We start from the raw sequence: 19870 nt of genomic DNA on the forward strand, positions 1-19870 counted from the left end.
CAACTCTCTTTGCCAATGCCATGGCAAGCAAGAACAGTCCTAAGGGTCAGATCCCTGTCTGACAACTCCATATGGGAGGGCAAGACTGTTCAAAGCTTCTCAACAGCATGTAGCTCTCCAATGAGGAAGGGAGATGGATGCCCTTCAAGAGAAGTACTTGGTCAAGGGCAGTTGAACATATGGGATGTTCAACTGCCCTCCGTAGCTCAAAAAAGCTGAGATGGAAAGAAGCTTCTCTCAGTGAAGAAGGATGAGAAAGTCCACTACCTCCTGAAGAGTACTTCCGATCGGAGAGAGACCTCATCAACACCAACAACAGGAGGAGGCCCATTCCCCGTCGTACACAGCCGCAGAGGGTTATGAAGGTATCCAGATATCTCCAGTCCTGTGCGGCAGGAAAAACTCTTGTTTGCAAGTGATGCTGGATAGTCTCCAAGCGTGAAGTGACACCTTCCACAGCCTGGTGATACCTTCTACTTGCGGCTGGTATAGCAGGTTGTGCCAAGGGGGAATCTCTCTCAGTACCTCGGAAAGCAGAGCTAGCAGGGTCTGGATACCACTCGGCATGTGGTTACTTGGAAGCCACCAGGGTTATCCTGAGAACTGGGGTAATCGAAACCCTGTTGATCACCCGATGAGTCACACAAAACGGAGGAAAGGCACAGGCTTCGAGATTGTCCCATAGGTGTTGGAAGGCATCATCTATAACTGTCCATGGTTCCGGAATGATAGTACAGAACATCGACAGCTTCTGTTGTGCCAAGACTGGGGATCTTGAGCCTGAGACCACTGGAGAGAATGAAGGTGAAGCCACCCAAGAGGGACCAGCTTCTTCAAGGATGACAGGTGACTAAGGATGACTTGCTACTGCCGAGCTGGCTGTTCCCGTCGAGACAGGAACAGCTACGCTTCCTTTCTGAACCTGCTGATACAGGAGTACGGGGGGAAGACTCTTGCTGCTGCTGTATCTATCAGCATGCCCAGATACTTTATCCTCTGCTTGGGGATGAGATCAGACTTCTCGAGGTTTACCACAACTCCTAGGCTGCGGCAAACTCGAGAAGTCCGTTCCTGTCCTGGAGCAACAGCGAGTGGGAGCTCGCCAGGACAAGCCAATCGTCAAGTACCTCAACAGACGTATCCTGTGCATAATGCTCCCAGGCTGAAACAAGGGTGAACACTCACATGAACACCTGGGGAGCACCGAGAGCCCAAAGCAGAGTCCCCTGAATTGGAGTTCCACTTCCCTAAGGATAAAGCATAGGTATTTGCGAGAGGACTGAAGGATGGGTATTTGAAAATATGCATCCTTCAAGTCACCACAAGCATGAAGTCATTCTCCCTGATGGAAGTGAGCACTGAGCGTGTCGTTTCCATCGTAAACTGAGTCTGGCAAACGAATTGGTTCAAAGGAGAGAGGTCTATGACTGGTCTCCAACTCCCTAAAGCTTTCTCTACGAGAAAGATGCGGCTGTAAAAGCCTGGGGACCAACCCGACACGACTTCCTCAGCATCTTTCTTCAACATCACCTGCACTTCCTCCTGGAGGGTGAGATCCTTTGGTGAGCCTGGAACATGAGTTAGGAGATATTCCTCCTGAAGGACATCCACTACCCAGGACTCAGCTCCATGTCGCTGCCATGTTGCACAATGTCTTGACAGCTTCCCCAACCAATGGCAACAGCTGGGCGGGAGCATCGCCCCTAGCGTCCTCCCTTCTTTTTTGTACCTTTGCTCCAAGTCTTCTTCGAGGCCAAAGAATCCTGGTGTGAAGAAGACTGCACAGGGGACCTCACAGCATCTCAGGGTGCTCTGACCCTTGAGTCAGCACTTGGAAGGGAACCTGTCCAAGCACTTGAAGTACCGGCAGGCAGTGACGAAGCACCTAAAGGCTTTGTAACTTTCTCATTCTGTGCCTAAACCAGACCAAGGAGTGGAGGTTTCGGGGAAACTCGAGTACTCGAAGTGACTCAACCTTGTCGAGTACTCAAAGCTCCCGAACCACGTACAGAACAATCAACGGGAGCTGTCTCTACCCAAGTGGTTGAAGAAACTCGCAAAGGGGCAGGCACAGTATCATTCTTGGAAGAAAGCTTCCAAGATCTGGTTGCAAGTACGCCAGCCTTTGGGGGGCCCACGTATTTGAGGCTCCCAAGATGTGAGACTCCGGAGGGGTACATGAAACAGTTCCTGGGTCCAAAGACCGAGGAGAGCCAATGAGCGATCCCACTGCTTCCCCTGTGGAGGGGGCAGCCCCTTAGAAGTTCCATGGTGGGCCTTCTTGGGGGGGAAGCATCCTTCTTTTGCCAGTGAGCCTCAGGAGAAGAAGGGGAGGAGGCAGCAGCAGACGAAAATGAAGACAACGACGATGATGACACCTGATGACTCCTCTTCTTCGATTTCGTCATCTTCAGGATGGCAGTCAACAACTGGTCTCCCATACAGGAGGGAGCAGCAGGCACAGCAGGAACAGCCGGAACTGCTGGAACTGCGAAAACAGTAGTTGGGAGGGTCACTGCATAACCTGGAGCAGGAGCATGGATAACAGTTTGGTCTACCACAACCAGAGTCATCAGGGTTGGAGCATGAGTTGAGACAGATGTAGGGCCCTTGGCGAACAGCGTCATAGTCATTGTGGTTGTGGTGGAGGTGACAGGCGCGAGTCAAAACCGGAAGCTCAGGAGGGAACAAAGCCTTCAGGTGCGCCAAGAGACCTTGAACTGAAGGAACACCCAAGAGCCCAAGGAGACCCAAGTCTCCCGGAGTTTGTCCGCCTGACCTGGAGAAGACAAAGTTGGGTTAGGGGAGGGAGACTCCTCTTGCTTCCCCCTCGGAACGAGTGGAGACCCCTGAGCCGAGGTCGTAATGGTCACCCCCCCCCACCCCAGGGAAATCTTCTCTTGACGAGGCAAGTGAAAACAAAGAGGGAGAGTGAGCCAAGCATGGAGGTTTAGCAGGAGGGAGAAACTAGGAAAAAGGGTCGGCAACCAAAGGCGTAGTGGGCAGCGTGTAACCCCCGGACGACGCTTTGGAAGCTTTCTTCTTGTACTGCCTCCTGCCAGTAAACTTCACCAACTGCACAGGAGACCAGAAACACTCAATAGAAGTTGATTCAGGTTTACAATCATGCCCCTGCAACTAAGAGGACATGAGAGTCAAAGTCAACGGGTGAGCAGAAGTGGGTGCAACCCCTGCCGTCAACACCAGGACACACATTGGGTGACGGCCTTCCGTATGGGTTTAGATGATTCGTGGGTTTGCATAATATTATCAAACACACAAGCTGATGATAATGAAAAGAAAACAAAGATACCACCGGAAAAAAGCGACATGGCAATCACAGCAGAGTCAGGAAACATGTCTGCATCATACAATGGCTGAAAGCAAACTGGAATGTTTACATATGAGCATGCGGGACAGTTAACTGCCTAACCACCTTGTTCGAAAGTTTAACGCCCATTCCAGCTTCATTGAAAGTAATTCCGTATGTAAAGGACCGATACTTTGTATATTGTGTAGGAACAATATGCACTGTCACAAATCTGGGAAGGGCTTTCACTTCTTTGTCTTTTCTTCTAAGCAATGAAAGAAAAGCCAGAGATTGCCACTAGAATAAAGTCCACACACAAGAAAGTTGCTTGAAGCTCACTAATATAAACCCTTAAGAGTTCAAACCGGACATACGACAGCCATTTTAGCATTGCCTACCTAAGCAGTTAAATTCGGCACTGTAACAAATCAGAGAAGGGCTTTCACTTCTGTGTCTTTTCTTCTAGGCAATGAAAGAAAAGCCGGAGGTTGCCACTAGAACAAAGCCCACATACAAGAAAGGGCTTGACGCTCACTAATACACTCTGCTGCAGTAAGAGCTAAAAGAACAGTGTCTTCAAAGTTCTTATCAAGAGAGTCAAATTGAGGTTATGTTAAAATCTGGAGGACTGCGTCTAAATTTCATCATAAGCCATGATAGGAAGTTTGAAATTTCCAACACAAAAGATAGAAAACCTCTTCAAACTTTAAATCGTGAGTGATATTCCAATCAGTATGATGCACAACTCAATGCAATATAAAGCGGTGCCCTTTGATCGCTGAGACAGAAAACTGCTTTGCATACCTGAGATACTGGCAAGACTTAAATCAGGATGGGTGCTGGATATCACTCTGGACAAGCACCAAGAGCAATAAACTGACCACTGTTCTTGATACACAAGTCAAACATTGGAGGGCCTCCTAGATTTAAGGACTGCTAGAAGTGCCCTTAGCTCATAACAGACAATGACAATCCCCACGCGGTCAGATGAAGCATGCGGAGGTTTGATGGAATCTTCTCAAATAAGAATGTCTGAAGAGGTCCTTCCTGAATGGAAGAGATAAGGAACATCCACCACCAGGAAAGGAAGTTAGAGGAACCATTCCCTTTGGGGCCACCAATGGGCTATCAAAATCATCCTTGTGTTCTGCAAAGCTCACAACTCCTTGAGTATTTCCTCAAAACAGCAAACAGGGGAAAAGCATAAAGGTCTACATTCGACCATTCTCAATGAAGGTATCACCTGCTCATGCCTGAGGATCCTGGTATGGAGGGCAGTACACTGGAAGAGTGTGTTTTGGGCTGTCGTGAACAGATTGGTGTTTGGGTTTCCCCAGAGGCTCCACAACTTCTGGCAAACCTGAGGATCAGGAGACTGTCTGACTGAAGACCTTGCCCTTTCAGCTGAGCTGGTCTTCAATAACAATTTTTTCCCTAAGACAAAACGAGGTAAAGGAATGAAAAGAATGATGTTGCTGGACTCTTTCCAAAGGAGAAATAAGTTTCTTTGCTAGCCTGAACAAATCTCTTGTCGTCTTATGTAAGAATCGAGAGGTTGATTTGACAGAAAAGACTGCAATCGTATTGCCCCTGATTAGATGTTCTGCTTGTGTAAGACCATTCAAAATTGCCAACAGCTGCAGGCTGTTTACCTTCCAAGTCCCTGACATCAAATGCTTCTCAGAATGACCCCTAATCTGCCTCCAAGACATCTGAGGACGGTAAAGGTTCTTGAGGGCTACAGGCCAACCCATTTAAGTTCTCAAAAGTGGTAAAAAATTGTCTATCTCTGTTGGAAAACCACCTAAAAATATAGAGCTAATCTTCATTTCCAGATAAACAATTGACTGGATTGGAAAAGCATAGATTAGTCAATATTGAACAAAATGCCCAGCTTGGAGGTTAGACATAAAACATCACAATTCTTCACCCTCAAGTTCATTGGAAACAAATTGGTGAAAGCAAACCAGTCATCCAAAAAAAATGAGAGAACTACCCTGATACCAAGCAGATGAATCCAACCTGCTAAAAACTCCAACACACAAGAGAATACTTTTCCTCAACTGAAGGTGTACTGGGATGTGGAAGTACGTGTGCTACGTGTCGACAGAAAACATTCTTTACCCTTCCAAAAGGCAGCCAGGACCACGCTGAATGACTCATCGAAAATGGAGTAATAGGATAAGCTGGTTGAGACTGGAAATGACCATGGCCTCATTGCATAACAGCTGTCCAATTTACCACTCCCAACTCTGAACTTGTGTGTGTGAAGAGTGTGGGGAGAAGGATATTAGAAGTTCATAGGGGTAAAAAGGTACAAAGTATCCTTCCCTCAGAACCATCGCTATCAGAGGTTCTTCCTGAAGCTTTGCAGGACACTTCTGAAATTCTGCACACCGCCTTCTGAGGATCCACACAGCCTGCTTGAACAAGGAGTTCAAAACATCAGTTGTAGTTATAAGTGTAATTTGCCACTTGGAATGTCAGCCTAGAACACTTCTGAGGCTGAACTCGAGAGTGGTTTGGGAAATTCTATATGGAACTTCATGGACAAATGCTAGGGGCAAGACACTACAGGGAAGACTTCAAAGGTAGTGCTACAGATTTTCTAATCCCCTGATTCAGCTCATCTTAGGTGATGGCCTTAAACACTTAGACACTGTCAAAATAAACTACTGATGGATGAGCATGGATACTTTATATGATCTGTACACAATTTCTGTTACCTTACTACAACTGACTTGTAAAAGGAATAAGAGATTCCTCAGCCTCTTAATTTTTAAACTATTATAATCATCATTATCTCTTATATGTAAAGTGGACCCCCACTAGCTGGCAGTTCAATGTTTGCACCTTCAGTTATCAGAGATTTTTTGTGGAACATTACCTCCAAATATATCACGGAAAAATTTGGTCATTCACAGATTTTTTCATAGTGCAATATTCAAATTACTGTAGAGTGGACCCCGTAGTGGCGGGGGATGCGTACCAGAACCCCCCGCAAATAGTTAATTTCTGCGAATAGTTAACACCCCCCCTCTAAAAATGCTTATAACTGCCTCTTGAAAGTTCAAACAACAAAGTATACCTAAAAATACCATCCTACATCAAATATACATTAAACTGTTATCCTATTACTGTATTAATCTTCATTAACCTATTATCCTATTACTGTATAAATCTTTAAAATGATATTATTAATATAATTTTAAAGTCATACACATTTTACCCGTGAAAATACAGCACTGAATGTGTGAAAATACTGTAATCCAGTCCCCCTACATATTCAGCCATGCACATTTTCTTTTCTTTCATACAGTTAGTATTCAAGCCTTCCCAAACTCTTTAACTTGGGAAACACTGGTAATTCATCGAGAGAGAGAGAGAGAGAGAGAGAGAGAGAGAGAGAGAGAGAGAGAGAGAGAGAGAGAGAGAGAGAGAGAGAGAGAGAGAGAGAGAGAGAGAGAGAGAGAGAGAGAGAGAGAGAGAGAGAGAGAGAGAGAGAGAGAGAGAGAGAGAGAGAGAGAGAGAGAGAGAGAGAGATGCATATTAAAAATTCAATACAGTATTTAATAATAAGATTACGTACATAAATCATACGGGTACTCATCAGTGATGAATGCCGATTAAAGATGCTGATGACGAATTAGCTGTGCAGTCCAATGAATGATGATAAAGATATGACTGCACAGCAAAGCAGAGGAGTTAATCTCTTCTGAAGGTGGCTTTTCACCTTCAGGAGGCACTTCTTCAGGTGATTCGAGAGTCACTACTTCAGGCGATTTGGGATGCACTTCTTAAGGGGTTTGGGGAGGAGGCTCTGGAGGGTCCCTCTTGTCCATTTGACAAACATGGTGATAGGCAAGTTGAATAGAGGGCGGTGAAAAAACTTATGTCATATTCAAGTCCTAACCCAGCTCTAAGTAGCTTCAAAAACTGGAAATAGATGCAGTAGCATCTGAGAACCCACTGAAGGATAAACTTCCGAGATTGCCTAGGTTGGTTGGTGTGTGCTATAGGTTGGTTGGTTGCTAAGAGCTAACAATGCAAACACAGTTGCGAGTACAATACACTATTTGTGTTGAGTGAGGAGCTATTTAACGCTAAATAATTTCCTAGCTTTCTCTTTCGAATGTTCATCCATTCCAACAGGATCTACTTCCATGATAACGTACCTTACCACAATCAGTGTTAACTTCTTACCTGTTTACCAGGAGCCGAGGTCAACAGATTCCTCTTTGGCAAAAGGAAACGGAATGGAACAATGCGAGCTAAGCATAGCTTAAATACTAAAGGAGAATCAACCAAATCACAGTTGAAACCCCTAGTCTAAACAAAGGAACTGAGATTGAAGAAAACGGCAATCTATAGACGATGATGGTGAGGTCAAAAACACCAGAGAAGGTGACATACCATGGAACGTCAGTAACAAAGACATCCCGGAAAGCTTATAGCAAGTACTGGACAGCTGGGTGGGGAAGGTTGAGGGTTCTTGAATGACGTCACCATGTAAATGTAATGACCGCCATATCCATCTGCACAACGCTTAGAAGGTGATTGCCAAGAAATAAGAGCTATGCTATCACCAGACTAACTCACTCTTGATAAATAAGCAACAAAAGAGGAAGAGTCACTGTTATAAAAAGGAGTTCTGTAATTGTCACAAGGTGACAAATACGAGGTGATAAAGGGGAAAACTGAGTAGGATGGGGGAGGGTTATCGTCTGCTTGGAGGATGATACCAGGTGAGCAAATGATAGCTGGAGAACTGACGCCCAGCCCAGCACTACTAAGGCAAACGTATGATGTCTGTATCCCTAAGTAACTTTACCAGTTCACAAACATCGCTCTCCCTCTTCCCAAAATGCACTACGAGTGAGCTGGCAAATGCGAGCACCAAACTTGCAAACAACTCATCCGGAGAATGCACCAAACCCGAACTGGAGAGACGAAAAGGGTCAATCACTATGGGGAAGGGATCTTTGCCCTAATATATACAGTCTAATTTCTAACCATAATAAAAGAATATATCTCAATTACCTATTATTTTTTCTCATGAACCATATAGGGAGCAAAAGAAGACGGAGCAGGAGTGACAGAGGAATTAACCCAGGCTACCAAATAGGCTAATAGAGGAGGAGGAGAAGCAACACTGGCACACAAAAGGAAAAGACTGAGTAGGTTTGTGGTGTGCCCTAAAAATTTGTCTATGCAAACTATCAGCCTCCATCATCCTCCAATATTTCACAAAATTTTCACCCTCAACAGATCACTCATTATCTGCACATAAAGAAAACCACACTCAGGCCTCAACAGCTAGGCTAACATATAGGGTACGTGGTCATGTACAACCGAAACATTCTGTTTCCACAAACTCTTTCTTATACAGCTTAATGCTTGCATCTCTGCTTGTTGAAGATGACATATATAATGCATGAACAGAAAACAAGCACAATACCATACAGGAGAAAATAAGACAAATCTTAAAAAATTACTACTAACGCCAATTCACACCGTCTACACAGGAGAGAAGGCATTCATGTGCAAAAGAAATGTGGGCAGCATTATTCTTTACAAGTGGTCTTACAAATCATAGGAGAATGCATACTGGAGAGAAGCCATTCATGTGCAAGACTTCTCTCCAGTATGAATTCTCTCATGAACTGTGAGTTGACGTTTCCTGGAGGAAGCAGAGTTGTTCCTACTACACAAATACAAACTGGTCTTTACCTAGGATTTTCTTTGCGACGCTAGCTGGAACAGCCGTGAACTTTTCAAGCAAGATCGTTAGATGCCGACGGTAGGGGGAAGCCTGTCTACTCGTCAATCTGCAGTCCACTTTGCCTTCAGCTGCCGTCAAGTCATGACATCTGCTGCGCTCTCTGCCCGACTGCCTTTTGACTTTTCTTTTCTCGTTGTTTTGGGTATATGAGTGTCCATTTGTCTGTTGAAAAAAAAAAATTAAGAGGAAGATAAGCATATGCACATGGTATAAAAAAAAAAACAAATTCTAAAAAATTTTCTGTATCTTCCATGGGAAGTTGCAAGTGAATGTTTCTGAAAGGCAGTTGTAAAACCATGCTAATTTTACCATGTTTTAAGTGTTTTTTCTAATATTTTTCTTTTTACTTTATTTTGTAAAACTATAATTACAGCTCACACAATATAATAACGAACTGAAATCAGTAACAATTTCTGAGTATATTTATTGTAAAATATTTACAAGATGTCCTGGGACCGGGAGCAGTAGTACATTCTCCCATGAAATCTCAAGTCAAACTGAGATCTCCCTCTATCCTCTGCTGACTAAAATTTACCATTAAATTCAAATTTTACTCACAAAATTTTGGTATGGCAATGGGAAACCCTCTATCCCCAGTGTTAAATAACTTATATATGGACTTTTTTGAAAAGAAAATATTAAACAACATAATTCCACACAATGTAACATGGTTTAGTTATGTTGACGATGTAATTTGTGTATGGCCAGGGAACAAAGATGTAAATAACTTTTTTGCCAAGTTAAATCAATTAGTACCATCAATTAAATTCACAATGGAAATGGAAAATGATGGATGCTTACCTTTTTTGGATGTCCTCAGATGAAGAAATAGTAATGGGTTTTAATATAGTGTGTATAGAAAACCCACTAATATTTCTTCCTATGTGCATTTCTATTCTAGACAAGGCAGTAAGGTTAAAAAATCAGTGTTTTCATCTATGTTTTTAAGAGCATTACGGGTATGTAGCCCTGAATATATTGATGAGGAAATAGATAAGATTAGGAATGCAGGCAAGAACTTGAAATATCCTGACAGTGTATTAAACAGTGCATTTGAAGCGGCAAAAAAGACTGTGTACTGCCTTACAATAATAATAATATGAAAGATGTTCCCCATCTTCTTAAGAATTTTGGTGTTAATGTCGCATTTAAGAACAATGAAACATTTACTTATCAAGAACTCCCCTGACAGCACTAAAGGGTGTGTATACAAAATTCCTTGTAAGTCTTGTGACAACTTTTATATTGGCCAAACAGGTAAAGCACTGGAAAAGAGAATAGAACAGCCTAAGCAATGTGTGAGATATGCACAAGGGAACAGTGGGATTTTTGTACATGTTAGTGAGAACAATCACGCTATCAATTAGGAAGAGGCAAAAAGGATTGTATATTCTAATAATGCACTGGAAAGGAATATTACTGAATCTAGCTTTATAAAATAAAGTTACAGCCATAATATGAATATCAGTCAAGGGTTGTATAAACTTGATCCTTTAATATCAAAAGAAATTTGTAAATTGTTTAAATTTTAAGGTAAGCTGTAGAGATGTATGAAAATAAGATTACCATATTTGTAAACAGTACGGGGGCAGCAGTGCTTATGACTTTTCCAAACTCCATCTCCGTGGCACCTGTCAGGTGTGGATCTGTTGTCGCTTATGGTCGGTATGTTTATCAGTATTGTCCCCTGAGAGTATATTGTGATTTTTAGCCAAATGAGTTTTGAAGGCCACTCCTACCTTGACACTGGCCTGTGGGTGGTTATGTAGTCTCTAAAGGTTGTGTATGTTTGTCAGTACTGTTCCTGTAGCATATATATTTGGGACTTCCAATACTCTGTATCAGTCCTTCATCAATGGCTTGGAAATAAAAAGTCGAAACCGGTCAGGACCTTATTTTTCACCTGTGGTAGTGTGATATATATATATATATATATATATATATATATATATATATATATATATATATATATATATATATATATATATATATATATATTTTTTCTATTTCTGGAAGGGGCCCGTGTCACCCGTTGAAATAGTCCATTGCTAGATACCAGAAAGCTAAATGAAATGCTGGAGTTACTTTTGTGGCGGAATCAATGTGTTTTTGCCATGGACTGTATAATATATATATACATTTTTTCATTGAATGCAATTGCTTTTGTGGCATCAATGTGTGTTTTGCCAGAATTTTCATATCGTCGGAGTTTTCTCTGATTCTCAGGCGCCAATCTTCGGTGAAGAAGACAAACTTCTTTGTTCCATTTACTGTTTTCTGTCACGACAGCTGTTTCTGCACTCTGTGGCATTTTCAAGTGACTACTGGTTTACAATTTGAATTTACAATCATTTTGTCTCTACGTGCAGACGGAAAAGCAGACCTGAGCTGTGACTGGTCCAGGGATTAAAGGGATGAACCACTTTTAGGGTCGAAAGGTTTAGGCATAACTCATAAAATATGAAATGGATATTCTACTGCAGCTACAAAACAATGCTTAATAGTTATGTATGTATAAAAGGAAATTTTTTTTATTTACAATGTATGGTTACACTGTATACTGTACTTTGTATTTACAAAAATAAAAATATAAAATAAAAATCAAAAATTTTTCAGATATCAACCCCTAAATGCTGGCTGTGGTTCGTGTCGGGCAAGGCCTCAGGGACATACTAGGTGTTACTTGTGCTTCCTTGGTTGCTCTTGTATTTCCTGAAGGCCGCACCGTGTCTAGCGTTCAGGGGCGCAGTGTCTGGTCTGTGTTCACACGCTCAGTCCTCTTTCTGCTGGAAGGGAGTATGTGATCTGACTTTTGCTGGATGCTTAGAATTGGTTTTTGGATGGCAATTGTAGGGATGGCTTCCTATCATGTATATCAATGAAGTGCTGGTGTATGGCCCCTTGGTCGCCTCTGAAGGGTCGTAAGTAGTATGTCCAATGTAGGTATTGCTGTGAGATTTACACATCTCCTACGGGCTTATGTAGGTGTGGCATTAAGTCTCCGATGGTATGCAGGTGACCGTTTCCCAAGGAGGAGAGAAAATAAACTATTCCCCATTGGTTTTTGGCCTAATTAACGCCCATTTGGTGATGCGTCTGGTGGTCGTGTTTCCTGGAACACCTTCCTCAGAAGAGGTTTGAGGATTAACCCGTCGATGTCATCCGATTTCCAATGTCCTCCTGACAAGTTCATATTGTTGGTTTGATTGATGATAGCAGATTCCAGCATCTTTCTTTTGTACGGACAGCTACTTTTGAAAACCAGCTCTGCCCCGTTGGAATGGCCTTTATCTCTGATATGTAGGAAAATCACCAAACTCTTCGAAGCATACTGTACTGATCTTTTGTGCTCTATTAATCTTTGCGAGAGGGATCTACCCGTCTCCCCCAAGTAAATCTCATTACAATTGCTACATGGAATCTTGTAAACTCCGGCTTCTTCCCCTTTTTATTTAAGTATACATTAATGAGCGAGCTCCCGATGGATTTGGGATAATGGAAAATAATAGGATTGTTAGACCCGAGTTGTTCGGTGGCTTTTTGGATGTTTTCATCGTACGGAAGCTTTATTTTGTTGTTAAAATCTATTTGTTGTGAATGGGATCTCTGTAGTATATTTTATTCGCTTTGTTAATAGCCCTCTCGATAATGTGTGGTGGATACAGCAACTACATTAGGTGTTGGCGGATCGTGTTAAATTCTTTATCTAGGTACCCATTTGAACATATTCTAAGCCCCCTGAGGAATAAGTTGCACCCTACCATGATCTTTACGGAGACATTGTGGTAGCTTAAGAAATTAATGTAGGAAACAGCGAAAGCGGGTTTCGTATATACTGTGAAAGCATATCTGTTCTGTTCCCTTATGATCAATACATCTAGGAACGGCAATTTTCCATCCTTTTCCCATTCTGTTTTGAATTTTATGGTCGGAACTAGCGAAGTAAGTCTATTAAAAAATTCATTAAAGTCTCCCCAGCTACTGTCCCAGAAAATAAAAATATCATCAACGTATCTAAGCCAGACCATATTAAGGGGTTTGATATACAACAAAATTTCTGTTTCGAAATATTCCATGTACAAGTTTGCTAGAAGGGTTGATAGGGGACTGCCCATGCTACAGCCAAATTTTTGTTAGTAAAAATTACCAGTGAAAGAAAACATGTCGTTAGTTACACAAAGGTTGATAAGTTTTAATTTTATCTATGCAAAGAGGAAAATGGTCTTCATATGGTTGTAACTTCCTCTTTAAAAAGGCAACGTGTTGGCGATCAGGACTTTACTAAATAATGACTCAACGTCTGGGCTGAGCAATTTGATGTTATTTGAGGGGATGTTTAAACTATTAAATTTTTGTAGAAAATCCTCTGCATGTTTGACGTGGGAGGATGAGAAGGTTCCTAGAAAGGGTGATAACAGGTCTGCAACCCATTTTGATAATTTGCACATGAAAGAGCCCCTACTAGATATTATGGGGTGTAAAGGAATCCTATCTTTATTTTTTTGGGAGGCAGTAAAAATAGGGGAGAGAGGGGTTGATTACCTTGAATGCCTCCAGTAATTCTACGTTCTTCTTATTGGCCCTTATGGTTCTGACTGATTTGTTAAATTGGGCGGCAATATTTGTTGTGGAATCTTTTGTTAATTTATCATAGGTCTCCACATCTTTTAGTTCTTGAACTTTATTGACCTATGTCTCCTTATCTAAGTGAACTATTTTCCCATCTTTGTCAGATTTTGTGATTATATATCTCCCCCCCCCCACCCTTTTTTCTTTTCTTAACCTAACACATTTTGGAATCTTTTCAGGAGCGAATTTTTGTTGTAATTTTGCTCCATGGCATTTAGCAAAATGCCTTTGAGACATGCATCTTTTTTCTTTTTATCTTCATATACTGTGGTATGACAGTAAAAGATTCATATATATATGTACAGTTGACCCTCGTTAAGCCTGAGCTCACTGCCTGGATATTGGATAAGACGGACACCGAAGAGGGTCAGCCGATTTAAAATTCATAATGTTCGGCCACGATTCAAGATAGTTGCAGTTCCTCTGCTCGTCATGTACCGTTTTCCTTTTTATTTACCAAATGTAAATAAAAAACTTTTCATTTATATTTTCATTTTATATATACTGTTCTGTACTTATACTGTACTGAACTGAAATGCTTTTAACTTGTAACCAATTTAACTTACACATGGTATGTACTGTCATTAAGAAACGCTATTGTCTGGAACGGTAGGAAGTATTGTAGCCAATCACTGAGCATTAACAGTTTTACCTATCTGCTGCCCGACTGATAGCTACAATACGATGCTTTGTATGTTTTTTAGGAAAGAAAAGACATGGCAAAGGTAAACTTTACAAAGACAAAAGCAGAGTTACTGAACAATACTTGTGTTCACATAGAGTGGGTGAGTTGCCAGTTCCCCCATGCAGCATAATTCTATCCTCGAGAGATTAAAGAGAAGAATTTTGTTTTAAGGTATGTCAACACAGCTTTCGTAAATATCTTCTGAAGGAAAGAAAATTTACATTTTGTTGCTGAAGAATCTCTGAACCAACAATTTTGCACTCAACGTAATAAGAAGGAATTCATTCTATTCTTCATGTAACTGGTAAAATACATACACTATCAAAAACTATGATTTGTATTCAAAACATATATACGCACTTATGTTGTCAGCTTCTCTGAGCAAAAGTTCTTTCTCAGACAGAATACAACTAAAACCTGATTGGCTGGCTGGTTGCCATGGAGATCTGCTAGCCAATGACAGCCCTCTACTTCTGTTCTATATGTCAAGACGGCACTAAGTTTGAACGTTGCCATGATCATGATTATTTGACTGCTGATGGCAAAAATTACTCAATAATTTGCTTTATATAATTATTTCTTCATGAAAACAAGACTCAAAATAATTTTAACTCTAATATAGTGGTATGAAAAATCCCACAACAGTCTGTTGTGGTGAAGTGTCATCACTTGCGAATCCTATTCCCGGACCGTCCTCAGATTTACAACTGTATATGACGACGACATCAGTAACAATAAAAAAAAAAAAACCTCTCCAAGATCAATATGATGAAATGTACTTTATAGTCATACTTATCGTTAAAATTCACAAGCTGAATTACAATAATTTTGATCATGTATATTTTTGTATTTTACGGTATGTTTTTGTTGAAAACAAAATTGTCCCACTATTTTATTAATGACGATCTTAATCATCTCACATTTATTTAACAGTACAGTAATATAAATAATACACTATAATGAATAAATAACTAAAATTAAAAAATTAAAAAAGGAAAAAATCTTACTCTTCATTTTGGAGACCACTTCATTTTACTTAACAATTATGCGTTTATGTCTCGGTCTAGGCATCTACATATGCAGCTGAATTCTATCATTTTTATCATGTTTTATTCTTCATTTTTCACATTTAACCATGAGCTTTAATTCAAACGTTTCTACATTGTTTATTACCCATACTCTATAAAAATAATGAAATACAGTACATATATATATATATATATATATATATATATATATATATATATATATATATATATATATATATATATATATATATATATATATATATATATAGGGGTGTGCATAAGTAACGCCCTTTGTTTAAGTGGAACAAAATTAAAGCCTTTTGATTATCCTTTATTTTTTCGAACATGAATGTATTGCCACAGGTTAATAGATTAATATAATATAATATATTAACAAAATTAATATAATGCTTATTCGGTTTAATAATGTTCAATACAAATGACATCAAACCAAATTTAAGAAAAAATAAATAAAAGTTACAAAAGATATAAAGTTTTAGAATTTAGTAATTTATTTGAGATGTTCAAAATATTCCCCTTCATGTTCCACACAATTCTGAACTCTACCAGCAACACTTTTACAAACTTTTTGACACATTTCCATGGTAATTTCATGAAATTTATCTGAAATTGCATTCTTTAATTCTGGAATTGTTTTCGGCTTAAGATTGTAAACCTGATCTTTCAATACACCCCACAAAAAAAAGTCCGATGGTGTTAGGTCTGGTGAACGTGATGGCCATTCAATTGGTCCTCTTCGTCCTATCCATCTACCTTCAAAATTTTCATTTAACCATTCCCTAACTCTTATCCCATAATGGGGAGGTGCTCCATCCTGTTGAAAATAAATATCGTTTTGATTTTCAACTCTTGGCCAAAATTCCGTTTGTAGCATATGCAAATAATTATCTTGATTCACAGTACTTTCAAAGAATATCGGCCCTATTAATCCCATGCAAGAAATGGCGGCCCAAACTGTTACTCCTGGTAAATTAATATCCTTTTCCAAGATGACATGAGGATTATCATTGCTCCAATACACACAATTATGGCGAATGATATGTCCATTTAACTTAAAGGTTGCTTCACCTGACCACCATATCTTGTCAAGGAAGGTTACATCATCATTAACTTTAGTCATAAAGATTTCACAAAATTGCAATCGTCTATCTTGATCTCCATCATGCAAACTTTGAAGCACACGTGGAATAGTATAAGGTCTCATCTTTTGCTTCTTCAACATTCTGCGAACACTCCTATCACTAATTGCTAACTCTGCAGAAAGACGCCTACTGGATTTTTTAGGAGAACGCAACAACGATTCTTGTAGTTCACTGGACTTTTCTAAGCTTGTTGCAACAACTGGCCTACCGGCTCTTTGAGCATCACTTACACTTCCTGTGGATTCAAATTTTCTAATCAAGTTTGTGATATTTCGGCTTTGCACCTTTGGGATGTTAAATTCAGCTGATAACAACCTTGCAGTTTCAGCACCATTTTTATTGTTTTGATAGTACAATTGAATTGCTTTTACTCTGTGTTCCTTTGTTAATCTCATGGTTGTATAAAATATCTGAAAAAATGAAGATTTAGCAAATTAATTAAAGAAAATAATAAAGAAAATATACATTATAGGATATAAAATTAAAAAGGGCATTACTTATGCAGCACCCTGTATATATATATATATATATATATATATATATATATATATATATATATATATATATATATATATGTATATATATATGTATATGTATATGTATATATATATATATGTATATGTATATGTATATGTATATGTATATATATATATATATATATATATATATATATATATATATATATATATATATATATATATATATATATATATATATATATATATATATATATATATATATATATGGCAGGAATACTTATTTAGCGATACGCATTTTGTTTTAATCCTATGTTTAGTGACAACATCGCCACATCTTCAGGATTTTCTACAAAATAAAATATAATATGTTAACATAAAATAAGAGCTGATTATAAGATCCAGTAGTTGAAAAAAGCTACAACAATTTTAATGGTAAAATTACAACTCACAGACTTAAATTACATGCACACTTGGTTAAAACTGAGACTATAGGTACAAAAAAAAAAACTTATATAAAAACGAAACGAACATTTAAATATCTCGGCAAAATTATATATATATAAATAAAACGAACGCCAACACATACAATAAAAAGCAAAAATTATACACTCATAAAACTACAGCTGAAGACAGCTACACAACCAACCTTTCAGCATCAAAGATAAAAACACACTAAAAGTAAACAACGTCAAGCGTTACAAAGACTGACAGAAAATTTAGGCCAAAAACAACGGGACAGCAGAGGAATGGTTGTTTAGAGTCGGAACTCGTAATTTGATATTTAACGTTTCCAAAATCAGCAGTGCGTTGAGTTCCTTTGTTTGGCCAATAATTTTAAAATCTTCGTATTTGATGGTACTCTTACATTTGATAATGTGGTTCCTTATATAAGAAATTTCGGGTTAGATAGCTTACAACCAGTTCTATAACTAACGCCCGATGAGAATCGGCCCTGACCCTGAGAAGACGCGGGTAGATCAATATATTTTCCCAGATTACATCTGGGACAAGTGTATTCATAAACGACGCCCGGCGTCATCAAAGGGCAGAGCCGATCCTTAAACTTGAAGAGCAAGCCAATGGTCTTAGGATTCTTAGGTATAAGCTTTAGATTTATGGCTCCAAAATGTTTATGTACGATCTTAGTAAAATCTCTCCGAAAATTGTCGTTTAGTAGATACGGGAAACTGGCATAAAGAGGTAGCTTAGGGACGTTAAAATGTAAAGGATGTTCAGAAAACTTTTTGTTAAGAAGTTTATTTAAAATTCTATAGAAGATCTTAGAAGGAAAGCAGTTATTTGAGAAGTACTGGAGGAGAAACGTAGTTTCATTGTGGAAGAGAGTCCAGCTAGAGGTAAGAGACAAAGCACGATAGAGCAAGGTATATATAGAGTTAAGTTTGAAATTGAGGAAACAGAAACTATAGAAGTTGGAACCGAGACCAGTAAATGTTTTCTTTCTAAAAATTGAGGTACAGAAACAGTCATTTTCCTTAGAGACCAAAATATCTAGGAAGGCTAATTTTGAATTTTGTTCTTTTTCCATTGTAAAATTAATATTACTTTGGTAATTATTAGAAAACCCCAAGAACTGGTCTGCATCGACCTCATGTTTGAATAAGATAAAAGTGTCGTCCACATAGCGTGAGTAGAACAGAGGGCGGAAGGCCAGGGGCACTCGTCCAAAATGCGCTCCTCCAGGAGCACATGAAAATGTTCGCAAAGGTAGGGCCAAGTGGAGACCCCATGGCCATGCCCTCAATTTTGTTTTAAAAGTTGACCATTAAAAACAAATGCCGTGTCCAGCACGGCCAATTCTAAAAGGGCTTTTGTTTTTAATGGTCAAATTTTTTAAACAAAAATGCATGGCCATGGGGGTTCCACTTGGCCCTAAACATTTTCATGTTTGGAGGAATTTTGGTCAGCCTCTGTTCTACTCACGGTAAAATCTGACGGACATTTTTATCTTATTCAAACATGAGGTCGATGCAGACCAGTTCTTGGGGTTTTCTAATAATTACCAAAGTAATATTAATTTTACAATGGAAAAAGAACAAAATTCAAAATTAGCCTTCCTAGATATTTTGGTCTCTAAAAAATGACTGTTTTTACAAATTGAGGGCATGGCCATGGGGTTCCACTTGGCCTACCTTTACGAACATTTTCATGTGCTCCTGGAGGAGCGCATTTTGGACGAGTGCCCCTGGCCTTCCGCCTCTGTTCTACTCACGCACGTGGACGACACTTTTATCTTATTCAAACATGAGGTCGATGCAGACCAGTTCTTGGGGTTTTCTAATAATTACCAAAGTAATATTAATTTTACAATGGAAAAAGAACAAAATTCAAAATTAGCCTTCCTAGATATTTTGGTCTCTAAGGAAAATGACTGTTTCTGTACAAATTGAGGGCATGGCCATGGGGTCTCCACTTGGCCCTACCTTTGCGAACATTTTCATGTGCTCCCTGGAGGAGCGCATTTTGGACGAGTGCCCCCTGGCCTTCCGCCCTCTGTTCTACTCACGCTACGTGGACGACACTTTTATCTTATTCAAACATGAGGTCGATGCAGACCAGTTCTTGGGGTTTTCTAATAATTACCAAAGTAATATTAATTTTACAATGGAAAAGAACAAAATTCAAAATTAGCCTTCCTAGATATTTTGGTCTCTAAGGAAAAAATGACTGTTTCTGTACCTCAATTTTTAGAAAGAAAACATTTACTGGTCTCGGTTCCAACTTCTATAGTTTCTGTTTCCTCAATTTCAAACTTAACTCTATATATACCTTGCTC

At 39.4% G+C, this 19870-nt stretch overlaps 1 protein-coding gene across 3 annotated transcripts in view; it reads right to left on the minus strand.

Annotated features, from left to right (window-relative positions):
* LOC136855158 (piggyBac transposable element-derived protein 2-like) overlaps positions 1-19870 on the minus strand; it is a 69293-nt gene that overhangs the window by 14069 nt on the left and 35354 nt on the right. The window contains exons 2-3 of one of the 3 annotated variants that reach the window (XM_067132067.1): positions 16828-17007; positions 9041-9254 (exon numbers count right to left, since the gene is read on the minus strand). The exons of 1 other annotated variant lie outside the window; for it this stretch is intronic. The gene's annotated coding sequence lies outside the window, so the exon portion shown is untranslated. The remainder of the gene's footprint in view (positions 1-9040; positions 9255-16827; positions 17008-19870) is intronic. One more of the 3 variants, XM_067132066.1, reaches the window with a different exon arrangement.

This window comes from Macrobrachium rosenbergii, chromosome 30, assembly GCF_040412425.1.
Source record: "Macrobrachium rosenbergii isolate ZJJX-2024 chromosome 30, ASM4041242v1, whole genome shotgun sequence".
NCBI classification, from domain to species: Eukaryota; Metazoa; Arthropoda; class Malacostraca; order Decapoda; family Palaemonidae; genus Macrobrachium; species Macrobrachium rosenbergii.